This window comes from Lygodium microphyllum, chromosome 24, assembly GCF_053477565.2.
Source record: "Lygodium microphyllum isolate KBCC chromosome 24, Lygodium_microphyllum_v1.1.10, whole genome shotgun sequence".
NCBI lineage: Eukaryota > Viridiplantae > Streptophyta > Polypodiopsida > Schizaeales > Lygodiaceae > Lygodium > Lygodium microphyllum.
The window spans coordinates 99,472,550-99,490,282 of NC_141158.1; the positions used below are offsets into that span (position 1 = coordinate 99,472,550).

The 17,733-nt window shown below is 40.2% G+C and overlaps 1 pseudogene; it reads left to right on the forward strand.

Moving 5' to 3' along the window:
• Positions 1 to 13,049: 13,049 nt before the first annotated feature.
• Positions 13,050 to 14,775, forward strand: LOC148015440 (cysteine-rich receptor-like protein kinase 43; annotated as a pseudogene).
• Positions 14,776 to 17,733: the final 2,958 nt, after the last annotated feature.

The following is a 17,733-nucleotide window of genomic DNA, read 5'->3' on the forward strand; positions in this document are numbered from 1 at the left end:
ATCTCGATGACTTTGTACTCATCTTCTTTGACGATACCTTAGTCTACTCCAAATAGGAAGAAGACCATGAACCCCAGCTTCGCATTGTCCTTGAAACAATGAGAGCACATAAGCTTTATGCCAAGAAGAAGAAGTGTGCATTTTTCAAGCGACAGATTGAATATCTGGGATTCATTGTATCAATGAAAGGAATTTCAGTGGATCTGGCCAAGGTCAGAGACGTTCTAGAGTGGCCAACACCAACATCTGTCAAAGAAATACGTAGTTTTCTTGGATTGATAGGATGGTACATGGTCTTTATCAAAACCTATGCTTTGATTGCCACGCCGCTGAACCGATCTACTGAAGAAACAAACATCAATTGTATGGTCACCTACTGAACAGTCCAGCTTTGATAAACTAAAGTAAAGCTTGGTATCAGCACCCATCCTGAAACTTCCATATAAGCATATAGAGTACCTAAGGCACTTGTGGGCATTTAAAACATAAAGCTCACTATTGTATACTTGCTGTCCAAACTATTATTAAAACAATAAATGCTTCAATATAACTGATCCAAATGAGCTTTATCCAAGCCAATGAATATCTCAAAGCATCCCCATACTAGCTAGGTGGAAAAATAGCATAATCAAAGCATTAAATTTGCATCATAAAACTCATTGCTTGATGTCTATAGGGTATATAGTATACATGTCCTGAAACACAGTTATGGCTAAAGGTATTCAACTCCAATGTACACCCAAATGTAAGTTCTCAATGCCAGGGAGGTTTTCCAAGTAACCAATCACTATAGGAGTAAGCTAAGAGTTAAATGGGGGGTAGCCAAGGCAGTTAGCACAAATCACACTAGCTAACTTGGGGCTTCTGCTAATACTAATGATCAACTAATGCACAATGGAGCTCTTACCAAAGCTCAAACACTCCCCTGAATGGCTCAAATAAGTTCAGGATAAGCTAGAGTGAGTGAAAGATCAATGGGACTAATGCATACCTTAGGGTCTACCAGACCTTAGTAAGGAGTTTGAAGTAATAACTAATGCTAGCACACTTTTCTTAGGATGTGTGCTTATGCAAGAAGGTCATCCTGTAGCATACTCTTCAAGGAAACTGAAAAGCCATGGGAGGAATTATGCTACCCACAATCTGGAGCTGTTAGCTGTCATCCATGCTAAGCTTTGGAGACACTACTTGCTGGGTAACAAGTTTACCTTAGTGACGGATCATAAAACTCTCAAGTGCAGAATGAGCTCAACATGAGGCAACGTCGATGGATTGAAGTGCTAGAGGAATATGATTTTAAAATTAAATACCGGCCTAGAAAGGAGAATGTAGTTGCCGATGCACTCAGTCTCGCAAGGCATTTTTGAATTCTTTGATTTTGCAAGATCCATCAACAGCTAGATCTTTAGCCACAAAGGTATCCATGCCAAACAACCCAATTCTTGAGCTAGCTAGAGAAGAGGCATGCCATGATCCAACCTATCAGAAGTTGCTAAGGGAGATCCCCATCAAGGATCAAGACCCGAAGCTACATGCAAAGTATCAAGAATTCTCTATCAATAGTGGACTTGTCTACTATAGAATGAGATTATGTATACCGGCAAGCCAGTCACTCAGGAAGAAGATACTTTGGGAAGCTCATAACTCCCCTTTTTCAGGACATCCTGGCTATGCCAAGACCCTCAATGCAGTCAGAAAGAGCTATTATTGGGAAAGACTTAAAGGTGACGTTCTCAAATATGTCACTGAATGCTTGTCTTGTCAACGCATTAAAGCTAAACATGTCAAAATGCCAGGGAAATTACAACCACTTGACATTCCCCAAATGAAATAGGAATTCATTAGTATGGATTTTTTTATTGGCCTGCCCCAAGTTCAAGGAGGAGACAACTCCATTATGGTTGTGGTTGATATGCTTACCAGGGTTGCACATCTTATTCCTATTAAGACAAACTATAAAGCCTCAGACATCTCAAGGTTGTTCATCAAGGAGATATTCAAACTGTATGGGTTACCTAGAAGAATCATTAGTGATCGTGAATCTCTCTTCACATCACACTTCTGGAGGGATATCTTCGAAGCCATTGGGACTCAACTCTGTTTCAATACAGCTTATCATCCCCAAACCGATGGTCAAATGGAGCGAGTCAACCAAGTCATTGAGGATATGCTAAGGGCACACTGTTGCCCGTGAACCCAAAAAGTGGATTCAATATTTGCCACTAGTTGAGTTTTCCTACAATGCTTCTTACCAACAAAGCATTCAAATGACACCTTCTCAAGCATTGTATGGGCATGATTGTCGAAGTCCTTTAAAATTTTTGGATCCAACCCTGAGGGTTGAAGTTTCAAGACAGATGCTGGGAGATATGGATAATCAAATCAAGTCAATAAGATAGGACATCCAAGCCGCCAAGGATAGACAAAAGGCTTATGCGGACTTGAATCAGCAATATAGATCCTTCGTTGAAGGTGACATGGTCTTCATTCGTGTACGTCCAAAGAAGAGTTCCCTATCCTTGGGTGAATGCAAAAAGCTAAGTCCAAGGTATTGTGGACCCTACAAGATCCTCAAGTGCCTAGGGCCCAATGCTTACAGACTGTAACTCCTTGAGAGCCTAAAAGTTCATAATGTATTCAATATCAATCTACTAAAGAAGTATGTACCTAATCTTAGACATGTGCTTGATGATCAACAAGTTGTAATGCCTAGCCAAGGAGTCCTTGAGCTACGACCTGACAGGATCTTAGGTGTTAGGGAGAGGCATTTGAGATTCAGAACCTTGATAGAATACCTCATCCAGTGGAAAGATTATCCCGAGGAGGATGCCACTTTGGATGGATGAAAGTACTCTCAACCAACAATACCCCTAGTTCCTTTCGAGATGAGGACATCTTGATTCCTCTAAGGGGGAGAGAATGTAATATGTCCGCCTTGAAATATTGAAGACCCATAATCTGCGCAAATAGCAAACTAACATAATCTCCCGCATCGGTAAATGTTGTGGTTAAGTGCTTACCCCGCACGTGCATTAGTAAACTCTAGCTGCATTGTGCAAAAGAGACCAAGGCTAAAAACCTGTAGGCCGCACGGGAACGCCTCTTCAAAGGAAAAGGTAAATGGATAATGGTAAAAATTAAGGAAATTTTTTTAATTATAAACCCCTGCCCCCCAACCAATGTATGGCAAGGAGAGGGAGTGTGAGAAGGCTTGAGCTAGAATGGTGGAAGCGCATGAGGGAGGGAGGAGGCATGTGAAGCCACATGGGTGGCTATCTCTCTCCCCATCCTGTATGACCCCCCTTGGAGCTTGTAAGAGGAGGAGAGAGAGGGAGTAGTCATGCTGCCCACCATCGCTGCCTTCACGCCGTGCTGTTGCCGCCCCAAGCCCATTTCTGCCACGCACCACACCGCCTTCATCGCCACGACCACCATCATCATCATTATTATCATCATTTCCATCATTATCATCATCATCATCTCATCCATCGCTTCATTCTCTCTCCACGATTTCTGATAAAGACATGAAGCTTAGAATCTTCTAATTTTAAGCCCCCATAGGCCTCGTTCCCCCTGCATCCTTGGGTTTCCTAAAACCAAGTCCCTAAGGCCTGTGTCCTGCGAGGGAGGAGTTAATCGGACAGACATAGATTTGATATGCGAAGCAACTCAATGGAGAGTTGCTGGAACGAAATAACTGTGTCAAATGGCCCCCAAGAAAATGGCAAGAGGTGCACATGCGAGAACTTCTACTCCGAGTTCGCGTGTGGATAACACCCCGAACCCCAATGCCCAGGTTCTTAGAAGATTAATTCCGCATAAAAGGGATGCATTAGGCACATTTAATTTCCATGGGAAAAGTTATGAATACAATTATTCATTCATCTTGCAAGATTTAGTTGCATGTTGCACATTGCTTGCACTTCCAAGTTGCAAACCTAATCGCATATTGCATAAAAGGTGGATTTGTTAAATGCATCCTTGCTTGCCCGTGAAAAAGAAAAACGCATAAGGCATTTAGGTAATAATTTTCTAGTTGTGGATTCGTATGAGATAATCATTATTGTCCATTGGATGTTGTCCAAGTAGTTGCATTGCATGAAAGGGATTTATGTACCTTGCAAGTTGCATGCGATGTTAATTACATCCTAGGTTGGGTTAAGTGTTGTAGGACGGATTAAGTCAACAATAGTCTTATGACATTCGTCATGCATGAACTTCTTTTATCGAAGTTGTATTTAGAAAAAGATGCATTTTATATTAAAAGTTGAATTCAATGCATTAAGTGAAGGGTTATGAGCATAGTTCTTGTTGAAATTCAACATAGGTTTTTATATGAATTAGCCCTAATTTGTCAATCATTATAGTTTAGGCAAGAAAAAGAAATGGTCATTGTACATTTTAGTTGCATAGAAGGAAAAAGTCAATGAATCGCATATTTGCATGTAATGTCATGTCTTGCAACTATACACCTTTTTAGGAGAAATATTAGCATCCCCAAGAAAAGACCACCTCTTGTCACAAGACAATTAGATTGATTTAGGTAGATTGCTTGTAATGGCATAACCCACATGGGATTCACAAGAGCATAAATAGTTGGTACGACGAACATCTCCAAGTGCTAGGTGGGGTTTAGTACGTTAAATATTTTGCCTAATATCGCACTTGGAATGCCAAGCCAAGACTTTCGATCCCAAAGATCCTACCCACACTCACGGAATGTTGGGTTAGTTAAATGCCCATGCAAGAACGATCTAGGGTTCTCACCCTAGTGACCGGATGACAAAATGTTAGACTTTTGAAAAGAAACTAGGAACCCTAGGGCCAAACGTTGTCGGCCTAGTATGGTTAGGGTTGGGTTGGGTCAAGAAGACATCCCAGTCCCTACATCTTGACCAAGGTATCCTTGACCAAGGAATACCGTACGATGGGAGAAATAATCCCATAAGTCAGGTGCGACACCTATGCAACAAGTTGAAACGTTGCAGGATGTTGTGTTTAAATCACAAAGTAGAATTGCCACTCCTTTGAACAAGGTTGGCGGGTCTAAGTGCAAGTCTAACTTTCAAAAAGGATGAATGGTCATCCCGCTACATCACCATTCCTTGGGTTGATTTGCCAAGTAAAGGAAGTTATGTATTGCCTAGCAAGAAATTGACTGATCAAGTTAGGGCGACAAGGTTGCCCATCAAATTGTTGACCCTAATATAAGGAGACCTAAGGTGTTTGTTAATTGGGTTAACAAGGTATAAATCATAACCCAAGGTTAAAAGGGTAAACAAGCAACGATACCCTTGGGGATCTTGCCAAGTCACAATTGATCCCGAATCGAATGTTGGATGCATTCGAAGAGAAGGATTCACACCTTAATAGTTGGCCAAACAAACGACCAGTGGATTGATTGTGTTTGTACAGTTACGAGCACTATTTGTACTTCTTTGCTCAAGGAATTAATGCTGGAAAAATAATTAATGCTTCAGGTTGAAGGCGTGGAGGGAGAGGCAGCATCAGTTACCCTCGATTGTCTGCCTGACCCTAACCAAGGGGGTTGTTAGTTGCACTAGGTACGTGGACAAAACCCACCGCGAGAGGTCTCTCCGTGGGTGCTACTTGGAGCAGGAGGACACTTGGGTGCCAGGGGGGCCTCTAGCTAGAAATCCCTTGCCTCCGAGTCCTGCACAAGAGGCCGACGTGACTCGAGATTGGATCTCGAGGCGCGCAAGAAGTTGACACGAAGGAACATTGACCTAGAATCTAGAGTACTAGAGTCCCGATTTATGCTGTTTTAGGGGAACGGAATGGAACTATGCCTTACGGGCAGAGAGGTCGAGCTTGCATTCCTCTCATTTCCCATTCTCCTTGAACCAAGTGCAGCATGAATCCACTTCGACCCTAACATTTCTGTGTAAAGTAGTTTGCCTGGGGTTCGATGCTAGCTACCGTTCTAGGAATTTGACCACTAGGAAAACCCTGATTCAGGTCGGTCCTAAGTGGGAACGGCCGAAATGCTTCCGCTTCGTGGCAGACTCGGGAAGACCTAGATCGCAAACCTTGTGACATTCCGTGGGAGTGCCGGGCGGCGCTTTCTAGACTCTCTTCCCGATGGGCTCCTAAGTCGTGTCCTATGAGCAAACAGGTGGACACGTTACATACAAGAAGATCCATGATGCCATATTCAACATGGAAATGGGTATGTATTATTCTATTGATTTGGAAGCAACAAGGGTTTTTTACCAGAAGGTGCATGATGCCATATTCAAGATGGATATGGGTGTGGATTAACCTATTATTTTGGGCAAGAAATTCACCATGATCAATCTAGTCTTAGATAAGGTCTATGATAGGGTGAGTTCGAGGTTTATGAAAGGAATTGTCAAGTGATTTGACATTCAATAGCAATTTCTTTGAGCCTTGGAGGCCTTATTTAGTAACACTTGTAGAGTTTTGTATTAATGGATGTGATCCATTGCTATGGACTTTGGAGAAGAATGTAAGTGAAGGAGCTATGGAAGATTTGCATTTACTAGATAGGAAAGTTTTCAATGGGAAGATGTTTGTGCTACTGATGATAAAAATATAATGAGAGAAAAAAAGGATTTCTTAGTGACTCTAATGGAGCCATGTGAGAAATTGGTGATCCCTCTTTAACTTAGTGGTACACACTCACAAAATCAAAATCACATTGATCAATTGTGAGGTGGAAGAATTTGATTGACTGGTGGACTATGGGTTTAAACTAATAGACACTAGCAAGATTTTCAAATATCTAGGTTGTTACTATCAACACTTCTTCAAGAAAAGTTTGAATGGATGCATATTAAGGTTTAGGAAAAGTCATAAATATGGAATTGAGTTCCATTGAGTAATGAGTGGCATACTTTGGGCTTCTTCCTAATTTGTTGTAGTGCTCTTTTCTAAATAAAATGTTGTGGCTAGCTTGAGAATGAAAATAGGAGGGAACATGACTCCTTGATTTGTTAAATATAGTTTTGCTGATCAATTAGCCAAATTACTGCATAACAAAGAAAGTAGAAAATGCATATATCTATGGGATGAAGGAACAATCCAATTTAAGTGCATCAATTTGACTAAAGTGGGATGAATTAGATATGTGATGAAGACAAAGAAATAATATTGGATAATGTCACCCTTTAAGAAACATGATAGCACCTTAAGTATGTGATGAGTTCCTCCAAGAAGCCCAATTTGGAGTGTAGGCATTGACATGACTTGTGTAAGAGAAATAACTGTATTTTCACAAAGCTAGGGAGGAAAAGTGGAAAAAGGAATGCCCTTGCAATAGCTAAAGGGTATGAAAGCACCATATTTTATGGACTTGGAAGGCTACTCTATCACCCATACTCAATTTATTGACATGAATTGTCACATGAAAGCTTTCCACTTATTGGATTTTGGCTAAGTTTGGAAGATCTTCTCCAATGTGTCTTGAATCTACAATAGTGTGGACTTCCTAGAATAATTGAGATTGCATCACTATGGAGAAAATTCAAAAAATGGATTGGAGTAGCTAGACTAAATTCCAATGTTAGTTTTAAGCTTATTATTCTAGGTGACCAAGAAAAGTTGAATAATAATCTTAGAAAAATGGGAAATTTTCTTGAAGGCTTTGGCTTGTGGTGACAATTGTAATTTCATGCATGGCTACATTTGACAAAAAAGGCATTAGAAAGTCATAAAATAATTAAAATATTATTTGATAAAACAATGAGAGAGAGAGAGAGAGAAGATTAGAAAATTCTCAATAAGGCCACCACTTTATGGTATGTGAATTACTAAGCTGGTCTCTAACAACCCCCAAGCCAATACCATAAGAAAAAACCCAAGGATCTTTCAACATAGTCTAGTATAGGTAGGTCAATGGTAGCCATATAATCAAGCTTTTTCTCTAATTGTATTGTTTGTAACCTTAAACCATAGAGTCAAGAATGGTCAATTTCTCTACTTGTGTACAAGTCTAAATACATTTATGGATCATGAACTTTTAACCATCCATGAAAATAAAATTTCAGTCTTCTCTTGAGCTATCAACAAAGACATAAAACTTTCTAGCTTTGTAGGTCCTTCTCAATTATTTCCACAGTCTCAAAGTGGGTTGACTTTACAAAGGTAAGTCATGCATAGTATTTATACAAGAATTCCCTTGCTGAAATTTGGTTGGAAATTCTAATTACACACACACACACACACGTGCGCGCGCGCACGGATTCGCATTTCATTTAATAGGCCTTGATAGAGAGACAACATTCCTTTGAAATAAGCATGAAAATATAGGCATCATGATGAACACATCAAATTACAAATCCAAAGTCTAATATGCGCTTCTATTGAATAGATAATGATTATATCTAATTAATTTAAATTCTTAGAAAAAGGATTCATTTTTCTTTATTCTAGCTATATTAAAATAGAGATTACTATAATCGTGGTATTATTTTCAAACATCAAAAGGTATAAAATGCATTAAATGGCATAGTGCTGATGTTCTTTGTAAAAGATTGAAGACCTATAAAAGTTGGGTTTGGTTTTTTTTAGCATCTTATTTTGCATATATTAGGTTAATGTACACCTTTTTACACATAAATAAAATTAGAATGTGTATACGAGTCATTATATCATATAAAAGATCAAGATCGAGGAGATATGCAAGTAGTAGAAACTTGAAGTCAATATTAGAATTTGTGAATTGTGCAAAGGGGAATGTTTGAGCTTGTTACATGCAAAATCAATAAGGCATGTCATTAAGACCTAAAATAAGAGCTTGGGTATATCTTGACTACTAGCCATTTAACCTTGCCTTATTAGAATATCTAATTAAACCATAGTAAGCTTCATGAGATCTACTTTTTTTTTTGCATAAATGAGTAATACAATGTAGTTGTACAAGCTTTATGCTTGTAGAATATTTTAAAACATTGAATAAAATGTGAGTTCAAATAGATTCAAAGGATATAGTAGCTTCATTATATAATAAAGGTGAATACCATGTGAACAACCAACCATGCCATAACCAATTCAATTCGTCATACGGAATTATAAATAGAGAGTCTTAAGGTATAATTAGTAAATAAACATGGGCCTAGGCTTAGCCTTGCATTGAGTATGGGTGTGTTTATTTTGTGTGTAAATGCAAACGTGCATTGAAAGGACAACTAATTACACCATGATTGAAATCAACACTTGAAATTGTTCTATATGCATTATCAAGATGGCTCCATTCAAAAACCTTTTTCCCCCTTACATGGGCAAGTTTTGCCAAGTGGTAGCCTTCCAAAACAATTTCCAACATTTACTTGATTGTAGTTGTATATATGGGGGAACAAATAGTATGTAGGGTGAGGAGATGAGTACACATAGGTTGTCTAAGAGTAATCTAGTATAGGGAAAAATTGGCTCCTTGTCATATGATACCATCTAATAATCCAATATGGTTATGTAGAATAGCTAATGTAGTGCCTATTAACAAAATTCTAACATTCTATAACATTGGAAACCTTATAACTAGCTCCACTCACTTTTGTTTTAGTAAGAAATACATGGATTGAGTTACATCCCCTATCTACTTTAGATGGTTACTTGGTTGCTACCACCTTCCTAAGTAAAGATTTAGCTCATCTCTTGACAAGACGTAAGGCATATATGGTTCCTTGATTGTTTCCACCTTTCTAAGTTTATGATTTGGTTCATCACCTTACAATATCTAAGAGCTAAGAAATACTTATCTACAAAACCTACATAGATATACTCACTTGGTCTATCTAATTCTATAGTCTAGGGACTAAATTGCTTATATGCACTTGAGTGGTCTATTGTACTATCTATGTTGCAATGGCTTAGACCAAGAGAAATATTGAGGTTCACTTCAAAACCTAGGAATCTTTTTTCTCCTGTAACGTGTCCACTTGTATCTTCAAGACACGTCTTAGCAGTCCATCGGAAAGGGTGTCTAGAAAGCTCCGCCAGGCACTCCCATGGAATGTTACAGGGTTTGCAATCTAGGGCTTTCCGCGTCTACCACGTAGCGGAAGTATTCCGGCCGTTCTCACTTAGGATCGACCTGAATTAGGGTTTTCCTTATTGGTCATTTCCTAATGGCAACTACCGTCGGACCCAAGCGAACTACTTTAAGCAGAACGCCAAGTCCGAAGCAGATTCATGCTGCACTTGGTTCAAGGAGAATGGGAAACGAGAGGGATGCAAAGCTCAACCTCTCTGCCATAAGGCGTAGTCCCATTCCGTTCCCCTAAAACAACATAAATCGGGTTCAATCATAACTCTAGGTCAACGCTTTTGTTGTTCGTGTTCTTTGACGATCTTCCTACTGTCCATCGTGATTTGAGAAAAGTTCCCGGCCAACCGGGACCACCTATCCATAGGACGGACCTATGGCTACCTATGGCCCATCCTCCGCACTTTCCTTGGGTTGTTTTAGTTATTTAATTACCTAACACATTAGTTGGACATGTAACAACCAGCTTCTTTAATTAACCCGTTAGGCACTGGTTCCTTCATGTAGTTTTATCACTTGACATAGAAAAACAATATCAGACAAGTTCCTTATTAACAAGTTATCATATTTATCTTTGAAATACAAAGAAGTCCAGCCCATAGGCTTATCCACAATCCACTGGAAGGCTATCTAGAAATCCACAGGGATCACTAATCCAAGTTTTCACCTGTAGACTAGTATGCGGGCCTTGAGATCCAATCCCGAGTCACGTTAGCCTCTTGTGCAAGGCCCGGAAGGAGAGGGATTTATGGCCAGAGCCCCCCCTGGCACCCAAGCATTCTCCTGCTCCAAGTAGCACTCAACGGGGAGACCTCTCGCGGCGGGTTTGGTCCACATTCCCGGCGTGGTCAACAACCCCCTTGGTTAGGGTCATGCAGGCAATTGGGGGTAACTGAAGTTGCCTCTCCCTTCAGGCCTTCAACCTGAAGTATAGATATCCATTTATCTTTTAATTTATTGATCAAACAAAGCCAAACAGTGCTCTAAAATCTGTAGCAAGCACAAACATTTCCATTGATCGTTTTTGTTGGCAAACTGCTAAGGAATGAATCCTTCCTTTCGAATGCGTTCAGCACTCGATCCGGGATGACTTGCAACTTGGCAAGGTTCCCTATATCTTGGGTTAAGGTGTACCTTATTAACCCGACTTGATCAAACCTTACGTTCATTGATTATTTCAGTTTATCGACTGGTCATTAGTTTCCAATCAATCTTCTTTACTCAAGAAAGATACTAAATTAGGATGATTATTCATTCTCTTGCAACATAACTTGCGTAAGGACCTGCCAACCTCGTTGCGAGAATTTTGCCATTCCCTTGTGATCCAATCACAAGATCATATGACTCCACACTTGCCGCGCAAGTGTCGCCTGGAACTATGAGATTTATTCTACGCATTGAACGGAGTCACGAAACAATCTATTCCCGATTACATTAGGCTGACATCGTTAGACCTAGGGTTTCCCAATTTCATCTTGTAAGATTCTTAGGGACAAACCCTAGCTCACTTTCCAATTATGTTTCCCTGTCCCTACATTTCGGTGAAAGAGGGCAAGTATTTAGGGTATAGGAGTTTCAATTTTTAGCAATACGTAACGATTAGGTTACATACTAATTCCTAGTGAATTTATTGGAATTTAACTCATTCTAAACAAGTACTTTGTGGTCTAGGTGTTTTAGGTTTATGCCACTTTGTTTAACTCTAGAAAATAATTACATGATCATTTCTACATGACTTGTTGTCTATGTGTAAATTGATTTTTCAACCCTAACTTATTGATTTGAGGTCAGACATAGGTTAGGTTAATTCCAACTAATCTTCTTATACTTTGAGAACAAAATTCATGCTAAACAGGCAACCTTTTACTTGATAATTTATGCAGTTGACAATTATAATTTCCTAGAGTTATGCATTGTAAGAATCATTTCATGCTTTGCACTTTCGATGATGATTCATTGCAAAGAGGATATGGATTAATAGTGCGAGATGCAGTTTATACTTCTAGGCTTAAATGAAGTATACTATTTTAATGGACATTAATCTAATTTTTAATTCATTTCAATGCATAAAGCTATTTGCTAGAAATGCATTTATGCTTACTTTATTTTTTTGAATGTTTTATTGAAAGTATTAATGACTAAGTTCCTTCGTTGTGAGCATTTAGGACAAAATATATATCCTATATCCAACAATTTACCTTGCATGATTCAATTTCAACATTACCAAATAAAAATTAGGAAGGAAAACTTGGGCTTGGGGTGAGATATCCACGTGGATGCTGGGAGACGACCCTCCCGTGGCTGCGCCTTTGACTCTCTTAGGAGGCATTTCCGCCGTGGAAGCAGCTTTACAACTCCTTTTTTATATTCCACCATGGCTCTCTTTTGCAATAACTTGCACCATCCGTCAAAAGCAGTTTTAGAAGGCTTTCTCCTTGGAGTCGGGAATTCGAAAGGGGTGTTTCAGAATCTTTCACGACTAAGATCCATTAAGCCATGGGGAAGGCTTAATGGCCTTTGTAAGGACTCACACGAATGGGGAATAACGAGGTGTGGAATCCCTTACGAGGGTTTTTGAGTGGGAAAGGGAGGTGTTAAAAGACCCTCAACACTCTATTTCCTTTTACGAGTGGGGAAAAAAACAAAGCCCCAAGGGTATTTTGCATAAGGCAAGGAAAGGCTAAGGGGTTTAAACACGGGGGGGGGGGGGGGGGGGGGGGGGGGGGTTAAGTAATCCCAAAGTCCAAGGGAAAGGGCTTGAGGAAATTTATAAAACACGGGGGGTTCCAAAGCCCATGGGAAGCATGGGAAGGGCTAAGGGGAAAAAGGGGGCTTATGAGCTTTAAACACGAGGGGGGGTTTTTTTCAAAGCCCAAGGGAAAGGGGCCTTAAGAGGGTTAAAACACGGGGGGGGGGGGGGGGGGGGGGGGAATGATCTTTCCCAATGGCATGTTGGTCAGGCGGCGAGGCCTGCGGCTGGCGGTGGCGCTAGGAGGACAGGCAGGTGGCGGACGGCAGCTGAATGGAGGTGGCTCACGACTCCCCCAAGGTAGTGGCAGCACATCGATGTCCCTCTCTCTCCCTCACAACCTCCAAGGTCTCCGCCTCCTCGTCCTTCTCCTCTTTCTTGGCCCTCATCACCACTAGAGGCATGGTTTATATAGGGGGAGGGGATAGGATCCTCCCCCCCTGTGTATCAGTGGGCATGTGCACAGCCCTGTCAAGCTCTAGCAAGGAGCTTGCCTACCTTTCTAATCCCCTCTTCCTCCAGCTTGACAATCGGTTGGAGGAGAGGGGAAATTTTTTTAAAAAATTCTTTTATCAAAGAATAATTCCAAATCTCCTAATGGCCAGTTCACGTGCCTAAAGCCATTGGCATTTTACATCTCCTCATTGTCACATGTTTAAAGTAGTCTCAACATGTTTTTTTGGCTAGTAAGATATTAACTCTAATGTTGATGCAGGGAGCTTTACCAAATGGACAACAAATTGCAGTAAAGAAGTTATCATCATCAAGCACGCAAGGGAAGAATGAGTTCATGAATGAAGTAAATATCATAAGCAATGTGCAACACAAGAACTTGATAAAGCTATTAGAGATATGCATGGAAGGCTCTAACAGAATCCTAGTTTATGAATATCTCCCAAACAAAAGTGTGGATAAGGTCTTATTTGGTACGATGACACTTATTACTCACACATGTATGAGGATATAAGAAGTGGTGAAGTAGTGCTATTGATAAGGGTTTCTTTTCTTGTCGGTAGGGGACTCAATGGAAGAGGGTATACCGAAGCTAGATTGGCCTACTCGTTTTGGGATCATTCTGGGCATGGCTCGTGGGTTGGCGTACCTTCACGAGGAGTGCCACGACCGTATCATCCATCGAGATATTAAGTTAACGTTCTATTGGATTACCGTCTCAACCCAGTTATTGCGGATTTTGGCCTTGCGAGGCTCCTCTCAGAAGACGAGTCACATATCAACACAAGGGTGGCCAAAACCTTGTAAGTGTATGACTTATTAATTCCTACAATATTATTGATGGGAGGGGATGATTATTAGATATTGCTTGTGCCTATCATATATATGCTAGCTTTACCATAGATAGAGTAGCAAGTTGAATTATGTGCATAATGCCCTAGTGTACTAATTAATTACATTTTATTCTTCATATGAAAGACGATATCTTGCCCCTAAATATGCTATCCATGGGGAGCTCAGTGAGAAGGTTGATATCTTCAGCTTTGGTGTCCTTAGCCTTGAGGTCGCAACCGGAAGGAGGAAAGTTCAATGGAGGAGTTCTTGACTTGGTAAGAGATGGATGCATGAGCCTTCCTTCATCAGCTATTATATATTGGGATATTCATTTACGTAATGCTTCTCATTAGGTTTTGCTTAGAAACAAGCACAATGGCCATTAATTAAGTCTTCCCTTCTATAGTATATTATATTATTAAACCAATTGCTTTGTTGAAACTTGTTGTACTAGTAGGCATGGAGATTGTTCCAACAAAGGTGACAGCTGGAGCTTGTAAACCAACGTCTAAGAAGTGATGCCTTGTCTGCTGGATAATTTTTGCATGTCATTCATGTTGCCCTCTTTTGTATGCAAGCAAGTCCCACATTGAGACCAACCATGACAACAATAACCATGATGCTTTCTGGGGAGTTTAAAGTATTACAATTACCTACGAAGCCAGCTTTTGTGGACCTTACCACAAATAATGCTAAACCTTCTACCAATTGAATATTCAATCATAGCTCATGGTCCTATGTAGAAAGGGGATTTTAGATAGTTACTCCACACCTACAACTTCTTGTGTTAATCCAAAAAGGGAAAAAAAAATTGTCATATTTTGCTCTACATACACTAAGCCTTATGATCGAATCGTGTATTTATCTTTATAAAGTTTCTCTTAAACAAATGTGGGTCAATATTGATAAAGCACATTAACAAAGGTGAGTGAAAGGCTCATTACTCTTGTTTGCCAATGGAGAATAGATGTATGTTGATAGCTCTCCATTTTTCATGTCTATATGCATTGTATGCATGTGTGTGTGTAAGAGAGGTGACCCTCCCTCACTCGAAGATCCCGAAGGGGTGCAATCAACCAGCCCGGGGGGAACTTTGCCCACCTCCCGGTGATTCGGAGCCCATGTAGGGAGCCCATCATTCCGTTTTATCCCTCACACAGGTACAATGAGTGGAGGATTGAAGATTGAAGACTTTCCAAGGACTCAAGTACCTACAGGACCAAAACAGGGTAAAACAGGGAATTTATAGGTCACTTACAGGGTATTTACAGGTGGTTACAAGTACACCATTCATTGCTGAAGCACAGGTGCAGGTACTACAGGGTACCCACAGGTCCTATATACTCGTTTACAGGGTTTGGTAGCCATCTGGGGTTAGTATCTTGCATTACAGGGTCAAAATAGGGCACTTACAGGTCTAGACAGGGTGCAGGACTAGACAGTTCAGACTCTAAAATCCAGTTACAGAATTTTTTGTCCTAAACTTGTTATAGCGTGCTATAGCTCATCTGGAAGAGGGCAACCTTAGCTTCGATTACCACAAAAAATTTCTGAAATCGGAGCTTCCTAGCCAAAGTTATAGCCGTTTTACTAACAGGGGGTACTGCAGGACTGCACTACTATGGCAGGACATAAAGGCAAAAATAAGGTCCAGGAGGATTATGCTCAGCAAATCAGGGATTCCATGATGGATAGCACACTTTAAGAGAACCCTGAAGAGCTTCAACAATAAGGAGAAATCAGTATACTTACTGATACTTTGTGTGCCCATGAACAAAGACATAGGGAACGACATGAGGCCATCTTGTCAAGAATGGAGCAGATGGTTCAATCTACTGATCAGACCAAGGCTTCTATTGATAAGTTGGTAGAATGCAACGACCAACTCATGGCACAAATCTCTAAACTCATACAATTGCAAATGGCATTAAAAGAAGTTAATGAGAAGGCTTGTTCAAACAGTGGCCCTTCAGTCCCACTTCAGCCATCTAACCAAAATGGTCATGGAAATGGGATTATTGGAAGAAGAGGCATTCCAAATAGTCAGTATGAAGTAGGAGAAGCTTCACAAAGGCATGATTGACTATTTGGGCAGTTTGAATGGGGCCAATACTCAAGTTTTTGGACTGCATACTCAAAATTCCAGGTGTACTTTACCAATAGGAAGATTACATAGTAATTCTCAGCCACCTATTGGAAGATTTCAGTCTCAATTTGGAGGTTCTGTACTTGAAAATCCTGATTAGCCAATTTTGGGACAGCAACCCTTTCATGAAAGAGAATTCAAGGACAAATTTGTTTTAGCCAAATTTAATGGCCAGTCACCTTCACCGTCAGAATTAGAGGAATTGACCTCTAAGATGGAGTCTTACTTTGATATATACCCTAAAACTGATGATATGAAGATTCACTTTGCTTCCTTGCATCTAGAAGGATTTTCCCATACTTGGTGGAGGTATATCAAGAAAGTGAATATACTTATTGAGAATTGGGAAGCTTTCAAGGCACTTATGGCTGAAGTCTTTGCTTCACCTCTTGAAAAAGATAAGCTAGCACGGAGATGGTATGGCTTGGAACAAAGGGGCCTAAGTGTAAGAGAATATACAAACCAATTCCTCAACTTGACCATGTATGTGGAAAGTATCAGTGATGAGGCCAAGCTTCACAAGTTTATGTATGGTTTAGAGCCATCTTTGCCAGCTGATCTTATGGCCCAAAATCGTACTTCACTTTTCAAGGCTATTGAGCTTGCGGAGCGCTATGGAAGAAAGTATAGGAAAGAGTCTTCATTTCAGCCAAGTTATGGACAACCAAGGACTGTTTTAAAGCAGGGACAACTTGGTAACATTTATGGCAGCAATCATATGCCTAGTGGGAGCTTACGGGTACCAACTTATTCTCCATTCAATGCTTCTAGATTTCAAAGTAATTTCAGGACAACAAACAGTCCAAAGGTTGAATTTAAGCAGGGTGACAACAAGCCTAAGTCCACTTCAGCTAATACAAATCCAAATCTATTCCCATGGATCTTTACAAGGAAAGGAAGGACAAGGGCTTATGCTTCAAGTGTGGAGTAGAGTGTATACAAAAATGTTAAGCCAAAGCTTCAGAGTATGCTAGTTTTTGAGGACTTTGAAGATGACATAGATGAAGCTAATGCAGTGGCAATCAATGTTGAAAATGAATATTTTGAGGATGATGGTGGACAAGAGTACTTTTATGATCCAGCCAACTCTTTTCCTTTTGATCCAGGCGGAGATATTTCGTTTGATCCTGGTGGATCTTGTGATGAGTCCCTTGCTGTCACTAATTATTCTATCTCTATGGATGCTTGGATGGGATCTAAGAGCCCTAATACACTTCGTATGAAGGGAAGCATATGTGGAAAGCCAGTGTTCATCCTGATAGATAGTGGTAGTACTCATAGTTTTGTCAATAAGTCCATTATGGACAAGTTAAATTGTGTTCCCACAGACTTACAGCAACCCATTAGAGTACAAGTGGCTAATAACAAAATATTAGTGAGTTTAGGAATCTCCCAATTTCCATTTTTTGAATACTAAAAAGGTGGCACTTGGATAACATGCCCATAAGTTTCTCAAAACCATATGATCTGACCTATCATTGGAAAGCACTTGAAAAATGGAATTTATTGAGCTATACATTGCTA